The sequence below is a fragment of the Urocitellus parryii genome, chromosome 5 (assembly GCF_045843805.1).
Source record: "Urocitellus parryii isolate mUroPar1 chromosome 5, mUroPar1.hap1, whole genome shotgun sequence".
Lineage (NCBI taxonomy): Eukaryota > Metazoa > Chordata > Mammalia > Rodentia > Sciuridae > Urocitellus > Urocitellus parryii.
This window is the reverse complement of record NC_135535.1, coordinates 156,399,233-156,416,869: the sequence shown is the minus strand read 5'-3', so window position 1 is coordinate 156,416,869 and position 17,637 is coordinate 156,399,233. Positions and strand designations below refer to the sequence as shown.

The 17,637-nt window shown below is 37.3% G+C and overlaps 1 protein-coding gene across 2 annotated transcripts in view; it reads left to right on the top strand.

Moving 5' to 3' along the window:
* The window catches only part of Pbld (phenazine biosynthesis like protein domain containing), a 55,870-nt gene that overhangs the window by 1,538 nt on the left and 36,695 nt on the right, over window positions 1-17,637 (top strand). The gene's annotated exons all lie outside the window — the stretch shown is intronic.

The following is a 17,637-nucleotide window of genomic DNA, read 5'->3' as shown; positions in this document are numbered from 1 at the left end:
CTCTTTTCCCCTAACCACCACCACCCGGGAGGTGCCAGCCGCCCCCTAGCGGGCCTTATTCGGGTGTGCAGCACAGGCCCACATTAATCAGAACCGCGTAGGTTCTGATTGATTTCCTATTTACTATTTTCCCTTTTCTCTCCATTAAAACCTAATTGACCAATCAGCGGCTCGTGGCTGTGGACTTGGACCCCCCCACACACATTTTTTTTTAAATCAGTGCATTATAGTTGTACATATTGATGCATTTGTTATTACACATTCGTACTTGCACGCGATGTAACAACATTTACCCCCTCCCTTCCTACCTCCCACTTCTTGATATCATTCCTCTACTGATCTCCGTTTGATTTTAGGAGCTATAGGATTGTTTTCTAAATGGAGCTTTCCATTCTTGAAGATTGTTCTTAACAGCTAATAAATACTTTTTACTGTGCTGTCATGCCATCAACGTTCTCAATGACACATTATGGCCTTTTATTTTTTAAAGTTTCAAAACAAAAGTGAAATTCTATGGGAAAGGTGAAAGGCACTCCGGTAAAGAGATGAAAGCAAATAAGTATATGCATGTAACTAACCTTGAAAGTCCAGCCAAGAGATTTTGGATCTTGTGTTACAGACTTGGGGAAGTCATTTAGGGATAGTAGGGGTGTTCGGAGTGTAGACAGATGAACGATTTTTCCCCCCTATGAGAACTTTAGTGTGTAATAAGGAGACAGGAAGCCAGTTACCTTGAAGTAATGGAAACTTCTATTTTATGGTTTATTATTATCTATTTCATGCGTAGCGCAGGCCTGAATCCCAGCAGCTTGGCGGGCTGTTAGGAGGATCGCGAGTTCAAAGCCAGCTACCTCAAAAGCGAGGCACTAAGCAACTCATTGAGACCCTGTCTCTAAATAAAATATAAAATAGGGCTGGGATGTAGCTCAGTTCCCTTGAATTCAATCTTAGGTACCAAACAAACAAACAAACAAAACCCGACTAGTGCAGGGCATTAGGAATCGGCCAGGTCATGGTGCCCTACTGCCATTCTTCTTTTTTTTTTTTAACCCACGGGCACTTAACCACTGAGCCACATCCGCACCACTATTTTTTTTTTTAAGATTGTTCTTAACAGCTAATAAATACTTTTTACTGTATATTTTTAGCCCCACCACCACCATTATAATTGTTATTTTTAATTCTATTTAGAGAAAAGGTCTTGCTGAATTGTTTAGGGCCGGTAAATCTGAGGCTGGCTTTGAATTCGTGATCCTCCTGCTTCAGCCTGGGATTACAGGTGAGCTCCATCCATGCCAGTCCCCTACACCCATTCTTTAGTCCACCTTCTCAAATATTCCTTAGAGGGGAAGGAATAGTGTTATCATTCTTTAAAAAAGATTAAAAAAAAAAAAAAAAACGAAGATGTTGTAATATGCAATTCATCGTCTTTATAGCCCTGAAAATTATTATTGTCATTCTACCAATGAGGTGCTTAGTTCCAGAGAAGTGAAAACTGCTGAATGACGAAGCTAAGATTGGAACCAAAAAGTTTTTACTCCAAGGGCCAGGGTCTAACGAAATTATTGGTGGTTACAAATAACTCATCTGTGCATTAATGGAACAGACCTAATTTTAGGCAAATTGAAGTTACTTTTCCTAAGGAACAATGGCTTTACCTCAGGAAACCTGAAATAGTTCCAAGGTTATCTGTTGGAGACTTTTGAACAGGCCTAAAACTTGGTTGTCCTGGTTATCACTGACACTTTGCAGTACCCTTCTTTTTTATTTTTATTTTTTACTGTACTGGGATCCCCCACCTGTTTTTGTTTTGTTTTGTTTTGTTTTGTTTTGTTTTTATGAACTATAGATTGAAGACCAGGCCTGGAGTATGTTCTCCCTTTTAAAAAATAATTGCTGTCTAGCTCCCACACTAAAGATGGAGTTCTTCCCTTGAGTTCAAGTTACATTGCTACTTTATTCTTTCCATCTTTCAACCTGACTTGGTAGGTGGAATTCTGTAAACCCTTTCACTCCTTGCCTGAATTCAAATAATCTATTTACTGCCTGAATGAATTTGGCATTCTTTCCACATACCTTGTATGGTCATGGGTGACAGTCCTAAAATTATTCTAATGACATGAATGACTTTTCACCACCAAATAGTAATGTTTCCTTTGGGGTATTTTGGCCATATTTTCTTTGTATTGGGCACTCTGCCAATGTTAAGATTAGGAAGGGCTTGGAGTTGGTTCATATATTCTTTTTTGTATTTTTTTTATTATTATTATAGCAAGTAGGAAGTTTTTAGCTAAAAATACCTTAAATAGGGATAAATGTAAATCTTATTGGGCTTCTTGTTTTACTGTTTTTCTCAAAGAAAAATAAATGTCTATCAACTAATTCCATTTGCAAGTCGAATCCTATAAATAAGGCTTGGGGAGACTGGCTTACTGCTTCTGTCTGATCCCTATAGAATTGTTTCTAGATTGATCTCTGAGGAACTGTTTCCATAGAGATGGTTAGACCTAAGGGCTCCCAGCTGCTTAGAGGATTTTTTTCTTCTTTGTCTTCCTTTCAGTCTTTCCGTGCTTTCCTATTAACATAGAGATCAGAGGGACTCTGAAGAGGCCATAATGAAAGAAAAGATGAAAAAGGAGAAGGAAATAGAAGTACCCACACCTCCCAGAGGAAAACAAGACAAGGAACACGTAATCGTGTGTTACACCATCAGGATGAAGCAGAGAGGAAAATTCCATGCAGAACCCAAGTGAAAAAGAAAGAGAAATTGAAAGAGATGGCACTCTTCTGGGGGGAAGTCTCATTAGTTAAAAAAACTGGTATACAATAATTGTCCGTATACGGAGTTGGAATTGTGGCTCCTTGGTAGAGTGCTTGCCCCGCCTGTGTGAGGCACTGGGTTCGATTCTCAGCACTACATACATACATACATAAATAAATCAAAGGTATTGTGTCCATCTACAACTAAAAATGTATTTTTAAAAATTTTCCATATATTAATAGTGGCATTGTAAAGTATCATAAAAACAATTATGATAATTTCGCCTACATGAAAAACAAATTATCCAAAATCACATAAAACCCACAGAAACTTATTTGGACTATGTGTAATTAATGTATTCAATGCTGTTTTTTTGTTTGTTTTGTTTTGTACTAGGGGTTGAAACGGGCTCTCACTAAGCCACATTCCCAGCCCGTTTTTTTTTTTTTTTTTTTTGAGACAGGGTCTTGCTTAGTTGCTGAGCAACTTGCAATCCTCCTGCTTCAGACTCCCCATAACTGGGATTATAGGTGAGTGCCACTGCACCCTGCAAAGATATTTATTCAATGCCTTTTATACATTAAATCTGATTTACTAAGTCCCAAGTCTTTGTGAACCATTTATTCTTTGATTTATATCACATATATCTAATATCTTTATTTTTATTTTTAAATTTTTTTGCACTGGGGATTGAATCCAGGGGCACTTTGCCACTGAGCCACATCCCCAACCTTTTTTTTTTCTCCCTCTTTTAATTATTATTTTTTTTAATTGTTGATAGACCTTTATTTATTTATACGTGGTGCTGAGAATCGAACCCAGTGCCTCACAAGTGCCAGACAAGTGCGCTACCGCTGAGCCCCTGCCCTAGGCCTTATTATTATTATTATTATTATTTAAATATTTTTTGTAGTTGTAGATGAACAGTATACCTTTATTTTGTTTATTTTTATGGTGGTGCTGAGGATCGAACCCAGTGCCTCACATGTGCCAGGCAAGCACTCTGTCACTGAGCTACAACCCCAGCCCCTATTATTTATTGTTTTTAACATTTGCAATATGCATACTTGTTTACAAAATATACAAAGATTGGAAAATTCAACAATCAGCAAACAATGCAATTAAAAATTAATAAAAAACATAAACAGGTGTTTCACTGAAGAGGATAATCAAATGGCAAATAAGCATATGAAAAAATACCTAGTATTATTTGTTGTTAGAGAATTTCACATTAAAACCATAATGTGGTACCTAAGAGATTGCCATGGTAATACACACACACACACACACACACACACACACACACGCACACACATGCATATATGTATAATTTTTTATTTGCAAAATAAAAAGTGTTAACAAACAATAAAATAAATCTGTTGCTGTGTAGCATATGATAAATGAGAGAATTAACAATTGCAACAAAAGTATCCCAATGATCTTCTCTCTGATCCTGACAGCAGGACTATTCAACCCATTTTCCAAAATATTACATCATCAAACCTATTATTTACCCAGTTTCTCACTTGCTTTCAAATCAAGTGTTGTTTTTTTTCAACAATATCAATAATTAATTTAATATAAATTATCTAGATATTATAATTAAAAGGTATAAGTATATAGTTATCATTTGCTTTTTACAACATATGTAAAAAGCAAATGATAACTATGTGCTCTCTCTATATGTCACACTTTAAATATCAATACACCAATAAGTTAAAAACAAAAGAAGGGGAAAATAAGCATGAGAAATCTGAAGTAGAGCTATTAATATAAAATAAATTTCAAGAAAAAATATTTTCAGAGATATAGGAGAATATTTCATAACCATAATAGGGTAACTTCTTCAAGAAAGTATAATAATCCTAAATGTGTGCCTAATAACAAAACTCCAAAATACATGAAGAATAAATTAATAAAACTAGAAAAACAAATACAGTCATATTTGGAGATTTTTTAAGCCCCCTCACTTTGCTGGAAGGAGTAATAATATAGAAGGCTTAACATTTTCAGCCACCTTGACCTATTATTTATTGAGAACTATACACAAAAATGACAAGTAGAAAATTAATAGGGATAGACTATATTCTGTCATAAAATGAACTTTTCAAGAAATTTTCAAAATTTGAAATTATGCAGACTGTGTTTCCTGCATGATTTATTAGAAATCAATCACTTTAAGATATATAGAACTCCACCTTCACATCTCAACTACTTCAAAATTAAATATCACACTTATAAATATCTCACAAATAAGAAAGCCCAAGAAAAGTAAATAAAAAGTGCTTTGAACTAAGTGATAATAAAGGCTTAAAATATCAATTTCTGGAACGAATAGTACTCATACACACTCATAACTTAAAAGTATTTGTATCAAAAAGAAGCTAGATTAACAAGTTATTTTCAGATTAGGTAGTAGGAAGGAAAAAAGAGTAGGAACAGAAATATGTAAAATAGAAAAGAAATAATACAGCTAGAAGTTGATAAAAATCTAACAAGTCTAATCAAGAAAAAATATCAATGGAAAGGAAGCTATTAAAACAACTCTACAGATGCTAAAAATGTATTAAGTTAGTATTACATTGTATAATTGCAGTCATATAGCTTACATAACTTGGTCTATTTTAGAGGATAGAAACCCCTGCTTGTTTACACCATCCAATCTGTGTGAGTGATACGTTTTTTTCCCATCCTTTCACTTTCAGTCTATGGATGTCTTTGCCTATGAGGTAAGTTTCTTGGAAACAGTATATTGTTGGCTCTTGTTTTTTAATCCAATCTGCCAGTCTCTGTCTTTTGATTGATGAGTTTAGGCTATTAATGTTCAAAGTTATTATTGAGATATGATTTGTATTCTGGGTCATTTTGGTTTATTTCTAGTTTCTAATGTGAATTGTTTCTCCTTTGATTGACTATTCCTTTAGTGTAATTTCTCCCTTCACTGGTTTTCACTTTTTTTTTTTTTTCATTTCTTCTTCGTGGAATATTTTGTTGAATATTCTGGAAGTCCAAGCTTTCTGGTTGTGAATTCTTTTAATTTTTGTTTATCATAGAAGGTTTTTATTTCATCTTCAAATCTGAAGCTTAATTTTGCTGGATATAGGATTCTTGATTGGTGTCCATTTTCTTTCAGAACTTGGTATATGTTATTCCAGGACCTCCTAGCTTTGAGGATCTGGGTTGAAAAATCAGCTGAGATCTGAATCGGTTTCTCCCTATGTATAATCTGATATTTTTCTCTCGAAGACTTTAAAATTTTATCCTTATTCTATATGCTAGGCATTTTTTTATAATGTGCCTTGATATGGGTTTGTTGTAATTTTGCACATTTGGGGTCCTGTAAGCTTCTTAGATTTTATTTTCCATTTCATTCTTTTATTTATTTATTTATTTTTTAGTTGCTCAAACATTACAATGATCTTGACATATCATATATCATACATTTGATTCAAATGGGGCATGAATTCTTATTTTTCCCAAGTTTACAGATTGCAGGATCACATTGGTTATACAGCCACATTTATACATACTGCCATACTAGTGTCTGTTGTATTCTGCTGCCCTTCCTATCTCCTTCCTAACCCCCCTCCTCTCCCTTCCCCTCCCATCAACTCTCTCTACCCCATCTACTGTAACTCATTTCTCTCTCTCTCTCTCTTTTTCCCTTCCCCCTCACATCCTCTTATATGTAATTTTGTATAACAATGAGGGTCTCCTTCCATCTTCTGTGCAATTCCCCTTCTCTCTCCCATTCCCTCCCACCTCTCGTCCCAGTTTAATGGTAATTTTCTTTTTCTCATGCTCTTCCTCCCTGCTCTGTTTTGAGTCACCCCCTCATATCAAAGAAGACATTCGGCATTTGTTTTTTAGGGATTGGCTAACTTCACTTAGCATAATCTGCTCTAATGCCATCCATTTCCCTCCAAATGCCATGATTTTGTTATTTTTTAGTGCTGAGTAATATTCCATTGTATTTAAATGCCACATTTTTTTTTATCCATTCATCTATTGAAGGGCATCTAGGTTGGTTCCACAGTCTAGCTATTGTGAATTGTGCTGCTATGAACATTGATGTAGCTGTATCCCTGCAGTATGCTTTTTTTTTTAAGTCTTTTGGGAATAGTCTGAGAAGGGGTTCCGTTTCATTCTTTAGCTTTGGCAAATTTTCTGATATTATTTCCTTGAAAAGATTGTGCATTTCTTTGATTTGTATCTCTGTGCCCTTATCTATCCCAATAAATCTTAAATTTGGTCTTTTCATGTTATCCCATAATTCTTGGAAGTTCTGTTCATGATTTCTTAATATTTTCTCTCCATGGTCAACTATATTTTCAAAATTATATATTTTGTGTTCATTGCCTGAGGTACTCTCTTGCAAGTAGTCTAGTCTCTTGATGATGCTTTCTATTATTGTTTCCTTCAAGGATTCTGTTGGTTTTTTCCCCAGAGACTCTCTTTATTGAAGTGATTTTTTGCTACCTGTATTTGATTTCTTACATCATCTTTTACTTTGCAGATCAATTTAACTATGTACATTTTAAACTCCTTCTCTGGCATTTCTTCCACTGTGGTATCTATTCTGTTATTGGAGTATCTTGGTTTGCTTGGGGTAATTTGTTCCCTTGTTTTTTCATGTTGTTTGTGTGTCTACCCATCAAACAGTATGGATCTGAAGCATAATAATAACAACAACTAATGCATACAATTTATAGCACTAAGCCAAATAGTTCCTACTATGATGTCCACAGTGTTAATTATCACAATAAACAGAAATGATATGATCAGTTATGCCTATAAAAAAAATAGCACGTTTGCAAAAGGGTTTACATTTTCAAACGGTGGATGGGGAGAGAACAGAAGTGATATAGGATGTGATGATTATGAGGGAGGAGGAGTAGAAGACATCGCTTCTCGGCCTTTTGGCTAAGATCAAGTGTAGGAGTAGAAGACAGAAGTAAAAGATTAAAGAAGAGTGAAAGAATGATAGGGATTGGGGCTGGGGATGTGGCTCAAGCGGTAGCACGCTCGCCTGGCATGCGTGCGGCCCGGGTTTGATCCTCAGCACCACATACAAACAAAGATGTTGTGTCCACTGAAAACTAAAAAATAAATATTAAAAAATTCTCTCTCTTTCTCTTTAGAAAAAAAAGAATGATAGGGATTGGCTGTTAGAAGAAAAGAGAATCAAGAGAAAAACAGGAGAAAAATTACACATAAAGCAAAAATTTAAATAAAAGGAATTTAAAATAAAAGACTACAAAACAAAACTAAAATATACTAATCAAATATCCTAGTTCACAAAAAACTAGTCCATGTAAAATAATTGGCTTCAAAAATGCTAGAGATGAGGGGAAAAAAAAGGAAACTATATACAATGTTCACGTACCAATTAAGGTCACAATTAAACAGTGAAAAAAAATAAAAAACATCTTGATGAAAATTAAAAAAAAATTTTTTTATTGGAGTTCAAAATATTCTCAGCTTCTCTTTTCAGAAGTTTCAGGTGGGGTCTTCTGGAGTGTGATTTTCCACCCTCTGGATTGCTGGAGTCAGAGAGGTGATCCTGCAAGTGGAATTCCTAGAGACAAGGTTTAGCCTTAGGTTGGCTCCAGGCTCTTTGCTGAATGCCAATAGGTCTGGAGTTTTAAAATCAGCACACCTCCAGCTCCCAGTACTTGCTCGTCCATGATGGAGAACTTTACCCTAGGGCTTCCCTGGGTTCCACTTGTGTGGTGGGTGGAGCCCATTCTTAGTCGCCTATGTCACCTGCAGACCCCACGTTTCTTGGTCTTGGGTTCAGTCTCCAATTTCTCCTGCCCTGGCCCTTCTGAGTTGCTGGCCAGATGTGAGTTCCTGGCCAGATGGGTCTCTCCCAGCCAGTCTTGCAAGCAGTCGGGTTCAAGGGAGAGGGGTAGAGCTGGATGGGTTTCCCTGACCAGTTGTACCTTGTGTAAACATCTCTACATGTTTGATTTTCTTCTTGTCACTTAAGTGCACTCTATGTCATGCAGCATGTGTTTACTGAGCTTTTATTTTGGGCCAAAGTCAGGTTTTCCAGGAATCAATTGGCTTCCTCAGTTGAGGGCTCCAGAGCTGCCACTGCAAATGGTTCCTTCATTTGTCCTCCATATGCTGCCTGGAGAGATAGTGGCTTCTTTTCCCACACTCGGATGTCCTGCAGGACGTTCTTCAGGTTTGTTGGCAATGTCCATGGTCTCTAAATGCTCAGTACCCAGACTCAGGCCTTCCAAAAGTGCAGGTTCCTTTAATTCCCTTATCTTCTACTATGCTCACAGAGGGACCTCTCTGGCTAGAGCTTCTGGCCTGCCTGTGGCCTTCTCTGTGCCACCAGGGATTTCTTCCTTATTTTATTATGTACAACCTCCTGTGTCCCTAATCTGCTTTGAATGTCCAGTTTTAGTTTCCAGTAAACTCCCTTCTCTCTTTTTTATGTTCACTTACTTTGTGGAGAAGCTGCCTGTTTTCTAAGTTTTATGCCCGGAGCATCCAGAAACTCGACCCTCTCTATTCTGCCATCTTGGATCTCCCTTTTTAAATTTTTTTGTTTTGAGATGGGGCTAAGTTACTTAGGGCCCCCATAAGTTGCAGAGGCTGGCCTTGAACTTGCTATGGAATCATAGGCATGTGTCCCTAGGACTGGCTGTACCTACTGTCTTTGGAAAGCACTGATCTCCTTTGGCATGATTTAACGTTGTGTCTCAAGATAAGGATTAATTACATTTTTTCTTCCTGAGACTTTTTATTTCTCTGAGTCACCTAAGTGTTCATTGCGGGACTATGGAAACCAAAAGGCCTCATTCAAATTTAATAATTATGATATTAAGTAAACAAATAGAAACTCAAAAGGAAGAAAGAACCTAACACATTCTTTCTCTAATGTTTGAAAATAATTAAAAGTATCCAACATTCTTTCTAATCCCCTGGATTACTGTGAATGCCAAGGAAAACAACTACAGAAGACAATTAAAGACTATAAATCAAATTTTGGTACTGCTTTTAATATGTTATAAGCACATTAATGACTTAGAAAATATAGCATAGATAATAGATTCTCCTACCATAGTTTAAAGCTTAATATAAAAATATAGTTTTCATTATATATGTACCTATGCCTGTCAGTCTCAAACAGTGATGGTCACACTGGTAGCAGAGGCACTTTAAGTGATTCATTTCCAAGTCTAGTCTAGAAAAGTTATTATTTTGTGGACCAAGAAACTAAAGAATAATTGGGAATAATTGGAGAAAATGTTCTAAGTTTACAAAAAAAAAAATAAATAAAATTTAGAATTGCCCTCATCATCAAGGAGACAGGCCTAGGTCCCAATCCTAGTTCTGGCATTTACATACCAGCTCCCAGTTAGTTGATTCTGTAGTAGTTAACTTTTTTGAACCTCAGTTTCTTAATTTCTAAAATGGGTTATTAGGTTATTATACAAGGTAGTGATCAGAAGTTAAAATATTAATAACCCTAGTCCTATGCTGTTACTTGTAGTTGTTATGGCACTGTTAATAAATTTGGTTCTCTCTCTCTCTCTCTCTCTCTCTCTCTCTCTCTCTCTTTTTTTTTTTTTTTTTTTGGTACTAGGGATTGAACTCAGGGGCACTCAATCACTGAGCCACATTCCTCAGCCCCATTTTGTATTTTATTTAGAGACAGGGTCTCACTGAGTTGCTTAGACCCTCGCTGTTGCTGAGGCTGGCTTTGAACCTGTGATTCTCCTGTCTCAGTCTCCTGAGCTGCTGGGATTACAGATGTGTGCCACTACACTGGTCTACCCCTTTTTATTTTTTATTTTGAGCTAGGGTTTTGCTAAGTTGCTGAGGCTGGCCTTGAACTTGCCATCCTCTTGCCTCAGCCTCCCAAATTGCTGGAATTACAGGCATGTGCCACTGAGTCTGTCTCTTTAGTTCATTTAAAAAAAAATAATTTTAGAGGGGCTGTGGCTGTGACTCAGTTGTAGAGCTTTTGCCTAGCATGTGTGAGGCACTGAGTTTGATCCTCAGCACCACATAAAAATAAATAAAATAAAGATATTATGTCCATCTACAACTAAGAAAAATATTTTTAAAATAATAGTAATAATTTTAGAAATTTTACAATAGTGGTGATTCATGCTTTTAATCCCAGCAATTTTGGAAGTCTGAAACAAGAAAATCACAAGTTTCCAGAGCACCCTGGGCAATTTAGCAAGACCCTGTCTCAAAATTTAGAAAAGGGGTAGGGTTCAATCCCAGGATCAAAATAAGAAGAAAAGAAAATCACAATAGTAATTGATTTACCAAAAACTATCCTCAAAAAATGTGCAGAAAATTCCTATATACATCTTTACTCAGCTTCCTCTGTTGTTAACATCTTTCATCATTTATGTTACATTTGTGACATCTAATGAACTAATATTGGTTTATTGGAGAATGTTCCATGTGCACTTGAGAAGAATGTGTTGTCTACTGTTTTGGTCAGCTTTTTTTTGCTGCTGTGACTAAATGGCCTGAGCAGCACAACTGTAGAGAGGAGGAAAAGTTTATTAGAGGGCTTACAGTTTCAGATGTCTGATTCCATAGAAGGCTGGTTCTGTTCCGTTCCTCAGGGTTCAAGGTGAGGCTAAACATCATGGCAGGAGAGTGTGGCAGAAGGAAGCAGTTCACATCATCAAAAAGCAAAGATGTTATAGGGACAGATGAGGCAAGACACTGAAGACAGCAGGAAACAGTTTTATTTGGCTGCAGCCAGGTTCAGAGGGCACAGCTTTTGCTGTAATCAATCAATCCCCTGAACCCCGAGTTCAGGCAATTTCAGAATTTTATACCCAAAATGTAAGGAGAGGGGCTCAGAAGTTCACAGTCTGCAGAAGTTCACATAAAAGCAGTTTTTTCTTTCACTGTTCTGGGCAAGTTAACCCTTCAAGGTCAGTGCCTGAGAAGGGGAGAGCTTCTTCTCTCCTTCTTTCCTCCCCCTGCCAGCTGTTACCAAGAAGCCCAATTGGTGAAGCCTCAGCTCAAGGCCAGAGGCCTTGTTTACACATTTCTTCAAACTACTATACTGGATACATGTTTGTGAAAAACTAGTAAGGGGGGTTTCCAATACCTGGAGTGCTGATTTCTTCCTGGCCAGTGGCCAAGTAAAACAGGGCAACATGAAAATAGGAAGTTTATCTACATTGAACTCTTTTGCAGAGACTCTTTTGCTGACAGTCCTAAAATTAGCCATGGTTAAGATTTCTGGAGAAGCCCAGTTAAGACTTTTCTGTGGAGAAAGGGGGTGCCACTACAGAGAGAGGAGGGCTGGGGCTGCAGCTCAGTGGTAGAGCACCTACCTTGCATGTGTGAGGCATGGGTTGGATCCTCAGCACCACATAAAAATAAATAAATAAAGATATCCTGTCCATCTACAAGAAGAAGAAGAAGAAGGGGAGGAGGAGGAGGACTCTATTTGCCAGCCACACCCTACCACTTCAGTTACTACTCAGTTAATCCCTATCAGGGGATTAATTCACTGATTGGATTAAGACTTTCACAACCCAATCACTTCTCCTCTGAACCTTCTTGCATGAGCTTTTGGGGGATACCTCACATACAAACCATACTATCTACTGTTGTGGAGCATTCTACAAATGTTATCTTCTTTCTTTCTTTCTTTTTCTTTTTTTTTTTTTTTTTTTTTGGTGGTGGGAATTGAACCCAGGTACATGCTACGTACATGTTTTACCACAAAGTATATTACGTCCCAAGTATCTCTACAAATATCTTCTAGGCCTAGAGGGCCTAATACTATAAAGTATTACTGAAGTCTTCTTTTTTCTTATTGATCTGTGTAGTTTTATCCGCTATTGAAAGTGGGCTTAGAAATCTCCAACTGTCATTGTTGAATTGTCTATTTCTTCCTTCAATTTGATGAGTTTTGCTTCATGTATTTTGGGGCTTTTTCAGGTGCATATATGTATATAATTATCCTATCTTCAGTTAATCCCTGTATTATTATAAAACTTTCTTCTTTGTTTCTATTCACAACTTTTATATTGACATCTATTTTGTCTGATATTAATAAAGCCACTCTGGCTCCTCCACTCCCTCAGTATGAGAAAACACACACACACACACACACACACACACACACACATATACACACGCACACACATATTGGGGTTTGAACCTATGGCCTGTGCATGCTAGGCAGGCACTCTACTAGAGTTATTTCCCCAGCACTTTTTAATTTTATTTTAAGATATGGTCTTGCTGAGTTGCCCAGGTTGGCCTACAATTGAGATCCTCCTGCCTCAGACTCTGGAGTAGTTAGAATCACAGGTGTGAGCCACCACCCCTGGCTCTAGTATGAGTCTTTTAATGCAGACTGATGCTGAGGATATCTGAGAGATTTCCTAGTCCCATTACAGTTGCTAGGGTTCTCTTCAGTTTATACCTCATCAGGCTTATTAGCAAGAAGCACATTCTGCCATACATTAAACTCCTTAGGCTCACTTCTGCATCGTTTCTATTTTATTTTATTATTATTATTATTTTTAATGTGATGCTGGGGATTGAACCCAGGGCCTTGTGCACTCGAGGCAAGCACTCTATTACCTGAGCTGTATCCCCAGCCCCTCTATATGGTTTCTATTATTTATAGCCAGATTAAAATATGGTTTAATGTCCAATGAAATGTTTTTCCTGATTCAACCCTCGGTTGATGGTTGATGTGATGTTTTTGTTGGTGATTACAACTTGCCACAAATGTTTGTCTTGGTTTTCCTTGCTGATCTCAATCAGGTCATCTACTTTCCAAATATCTGGGAGGTTTCAGTTTGGAAATTCTTTTGTCACCCATGGCTCTACTTCTTGTTCCAACTTGAAGGGTTTGGAAATGAAATGCCCAAGAATGTATTCATTTTCTTAACTCTTCGGCACAGAGGACTCTGGAATCATAGCTCAGTGATACAGAATCCAACTCCAGAGCCTATGGAGAATCTTAGGGAGAGTCACAGGGTCAGGAATTTCTGGGCTGAAGATGGCAGAGTGGGCCTGGCTTTCTTTGATTATTCCTTGCAAGTTTTGTTTTAAACCTATTTGTGTTTTTGAATCTAAAGTTTCTTAGAGAAAGAATTTGTTTTTTTTTTTCTATTTTTTGTTTTGTTTTACAGTAAATCCCCAGCCCATTTAAGTTACCCAGACTGACCTTAAACTTGCTATTCTCCTGCATCAGCCTCCTGAGTCACTGGTTTTACTGGTAAGTGCCACCACACCTGGCTGGTTAGATCATTTAAAAAAATCTATTCTGCTTCACTGGGGATATAGCTTAGTGGTAGACTGCTTGCTTAGCCTGCAGGAAACCTTGAGTTCAATCCCCCCTGCCCCACACCCCAAAAACCATTCTGCTGATCTCTGCCCTTTAATTGGAGAGTTGATCCATTAATCACTTATATAACAGGGTTTATATCTACCTTTGTAATATTTCTTTTCTATATATCTTTTTGATTTGTTTTTTTGAGATGGGGTATTCCTATGTTGCCCAGGCTGACCTCAAGTGTACCATCCTCCTGTCTAAGCCTCCCAAATAACTAGAATTATAGGCTTGTGCCATACAACTCACTTCTATATATCTTATGTCTTTATGGTTAATTGTTCTATTTTTCAATTTCTTTAATTTGTTCATTTTTGGTTGTGCTGCAGATCAAACTCAGGAACTTGTTCATATTAGCAGATACCATACTGAAAGCAAAGGACAACTTCTAAATGAACCCTGTATCTTCACTTGCTTTTAGCTATTTGTGTTTAGTTGATCTTAAAAATTACTAATTTGGGCCAGGCATAGTGGCACAGGCCTGTAATCCCAGGGACTTGGGAGGCTGAGGCAGGAGGATCACGAGTTTGAGGCCCTAAGCAACTTAGTGAGACCCTATCTCAAAAAAAAAAAAAAAAAAATGGCTAAGGTTGTGGCTCAGTGGTAAAGTTCCCTTGGGTTCAATCTCCAATACCAAAAAACAGACAAACAAACAACAACAAAACCCCCTAATTTTGAAGGTCACACAACTGAGCAATATTTTGTTAATCTTCCATTATCTTTGCTATAGATAAAACACCTCTGATATGTGGATCATAATGCTGATGGTTGCCAAGGTTACTTTTCTAGGACTTGAAGGCCACTTTTGTTGAAACCACTGACTCTTCACTTGGGCCTGTGCAGGTGTTTAGTAGGTGAGCTTTTGATGTCAGATGGCCAAAAGCTTCATCCTCAGATCATGTTAAAGCTGTCATTTTCTGGACATGTGATCCTGTGAAAAGCCATGAAGTTTCCTTACAAATGTGCAGATCACTGATTACTTCACCTCCAATCATCTTTACCTATGCCTTAAATCAGCCTGTTTCTTTATCTCATAAATAAACCCCATCTTCAGAGAGGTGGGTTTAAATCTTGAGTCTCCCTTTCCATATTCAGCTGCTTTATGAATTCTTTCTCTTTTGCAAAACTCAGTGATTGGCATACTGTGCAGCTGGCAAATGGGCTTGGTTTGGTAACATTATTACTGAACTACATACTTAGCTCCTACTTCCTTTTCATTCTTTCTTTTCTTTTCTTTTTTGGTACCAGGGATTGAACTCAGGGGTACTTGCCTACTACTGAGCCACATGCCCAGCCCTATTTTGTGTTTTATTTAAGGGTCTCTCTGAGTTGCTTAGCACCTTGTTTTTGCTAAGTCTGGTTTTGAACAGCTGATCTCCTGTCAGCCCCTAGAGTTGCTGGGATTACAGGCATGCGCCACCACATCTGGCCCTAGGAAACTCTTAATTTATCCTTTGCTTTAAAAGTTTTTCTGGAGATTCCTGGCACAGAGGCACTTACCTGTAATCCCTGCAGTTTGGAGCCTGAGGCAGGAGCATCACAAGTTCAAAGTCAGCCTCAGCAAAAGCGAGGCACTAAGCAACTCAGTAAGACCCTATCTCTAAAGAAAATACAAAATAGGTCTGGGGAATGTGGCTCAGTGGTTGAGTGCTCCTGAGTTCAATCCCTGGTATCCCGCTTCTTCCCCTCAAAAAGTTTTGCTGGATATGATTCCTTGGTTGACAATCTTTTGTTCGTTTGCTTATTTTTCAGTCTATATTCTTTCTCATCATATATCATTTTACTCTATTCTGGCATTAAGAGAAATCAGCTTTTAATCTTTTTATGGATCAGTCTTCCAGACGAATCATTTCTCTCTTGCTTTTTTTTTTAATCTTTATTTATTTATTTTTATGTGGTGCCATGGATCAAACCCAGTACCTCACATGTGTGAGGCAAATGCTCTACCATTCAGCCACAAACCCAGCCCTCTCTTGCTGTTTTCATGTCACTCTTTTTTTGTCATTTTCATTGTCATTTACAGTTTGATCATGATGTGTCTAGGGTATAGATTGCTTTGAGTTTATGCTACTTGGGATATGCCTCTTGGCTGTGGAGATTAATATTTTACATCAAATTTGGGAAGCTTTTGGCCATTATTTCTTCAAGTACTTTCTCGGCCACTTTCTCTCCAGTCTTCTGGGACTCTCATTGTGCATATTATGGGGTACTTGATGTTGCCTCAGATCTCAGACTCTATTCCTTCTCCTCCTCCTCCTCCTCCTCCTCCTCCTCGTTTCTCAGACTGGATAATCTCAATTGATGTATATTCATATTCACTAGCTTTTTATTTTGTCTGATTAAATCTTCTGTTGTGCCCTTCTGGTTAATTTTCCATTTCAGTTACTATTCAGTTTCTAAAATTTCTACTTGGTTCTTTTAATAATAATAATAATAATATCTCTTTTTATTGATATTCTCTACTTGGTTAGGCCTGATTCTCATAATTTTCTTTTCTCATACTTTTTTTTTTTTTTTTTTAGTTCTTCAGACATATAATTTCCTTCTGTTTCTTGGAACATATTTAAAATAGTAGATTTCATGTTTTTGTCTAATAATTCCAACATTTGAGCTCCTAGAGGGACAATTTCTATTGATTGCTCTTTTCTCTTTACATGTCATATTTTCTCATTGCTTTGCATGTTTCATTATTCATTGTTGAAATCTAGAAAATATACATAATGTTGCATCCCTGGATATCAGATTCTCCCTTTCCCATTATTTGTTGTTATTGTCATTTATCTAGTGACTTTCTCTGAAGTCTGTGTTCTTTGGTGAATGTCTCTAGTTTGAGTGTCTGAAGTCTCTAGTTTGTTAGCTTGGCATTAGCTAATAATTAGACAGAGATTTTGTTAAATTCCAAGAACCCATATGTCTCCCAGTGTTTGCTGAAGGGCTCAGTGTGTTTGTTTTGGGTCACACCTTCAGTACTCAGTCAGAGGTGACAACTTTGCCTTACCTTTCACTTTCTGCTTGTACCAAGTCTTTAGGTCAGCCAGATGTTAAAGTGTAGGGTATCTCAGGTCTTTATGTACATAATTTTAGGATATATCCAGAGTCCTTTTCATGTGTTTTGCCTTCTAAATTCCCAGGAATATGCCAGAACTTTCCTTTTTCTTTTCTCTTTTCTCTCCCTCTCTCTTTCAGAGACCAAGACCTCATATGTGCTAGGCAAGTGTTCTACCACTGAGCTCATCTGCAGCCATGTCAGAGTTTTTTTTAAAAAATCAATTAATTAGTTATTTTTAATTAGGTATATATTACAGCAAAATTCATTTTGGTTCTTTGTACACAATTGCAGCGCAACTTTTCATTTCTCTGGTTGTACAAGATGTAGAGTCACGCCATATGTGCAGTCCTACCTAGGATAATGGTGTCCATCTCACTCCACCATCTTTCCTGACCCCATTCCCCCACCCCCACCCCTCAGAGCTTTAAAAATTTTTTTTTTTTTAGTTGTCAATGGACTTTATTTATATGC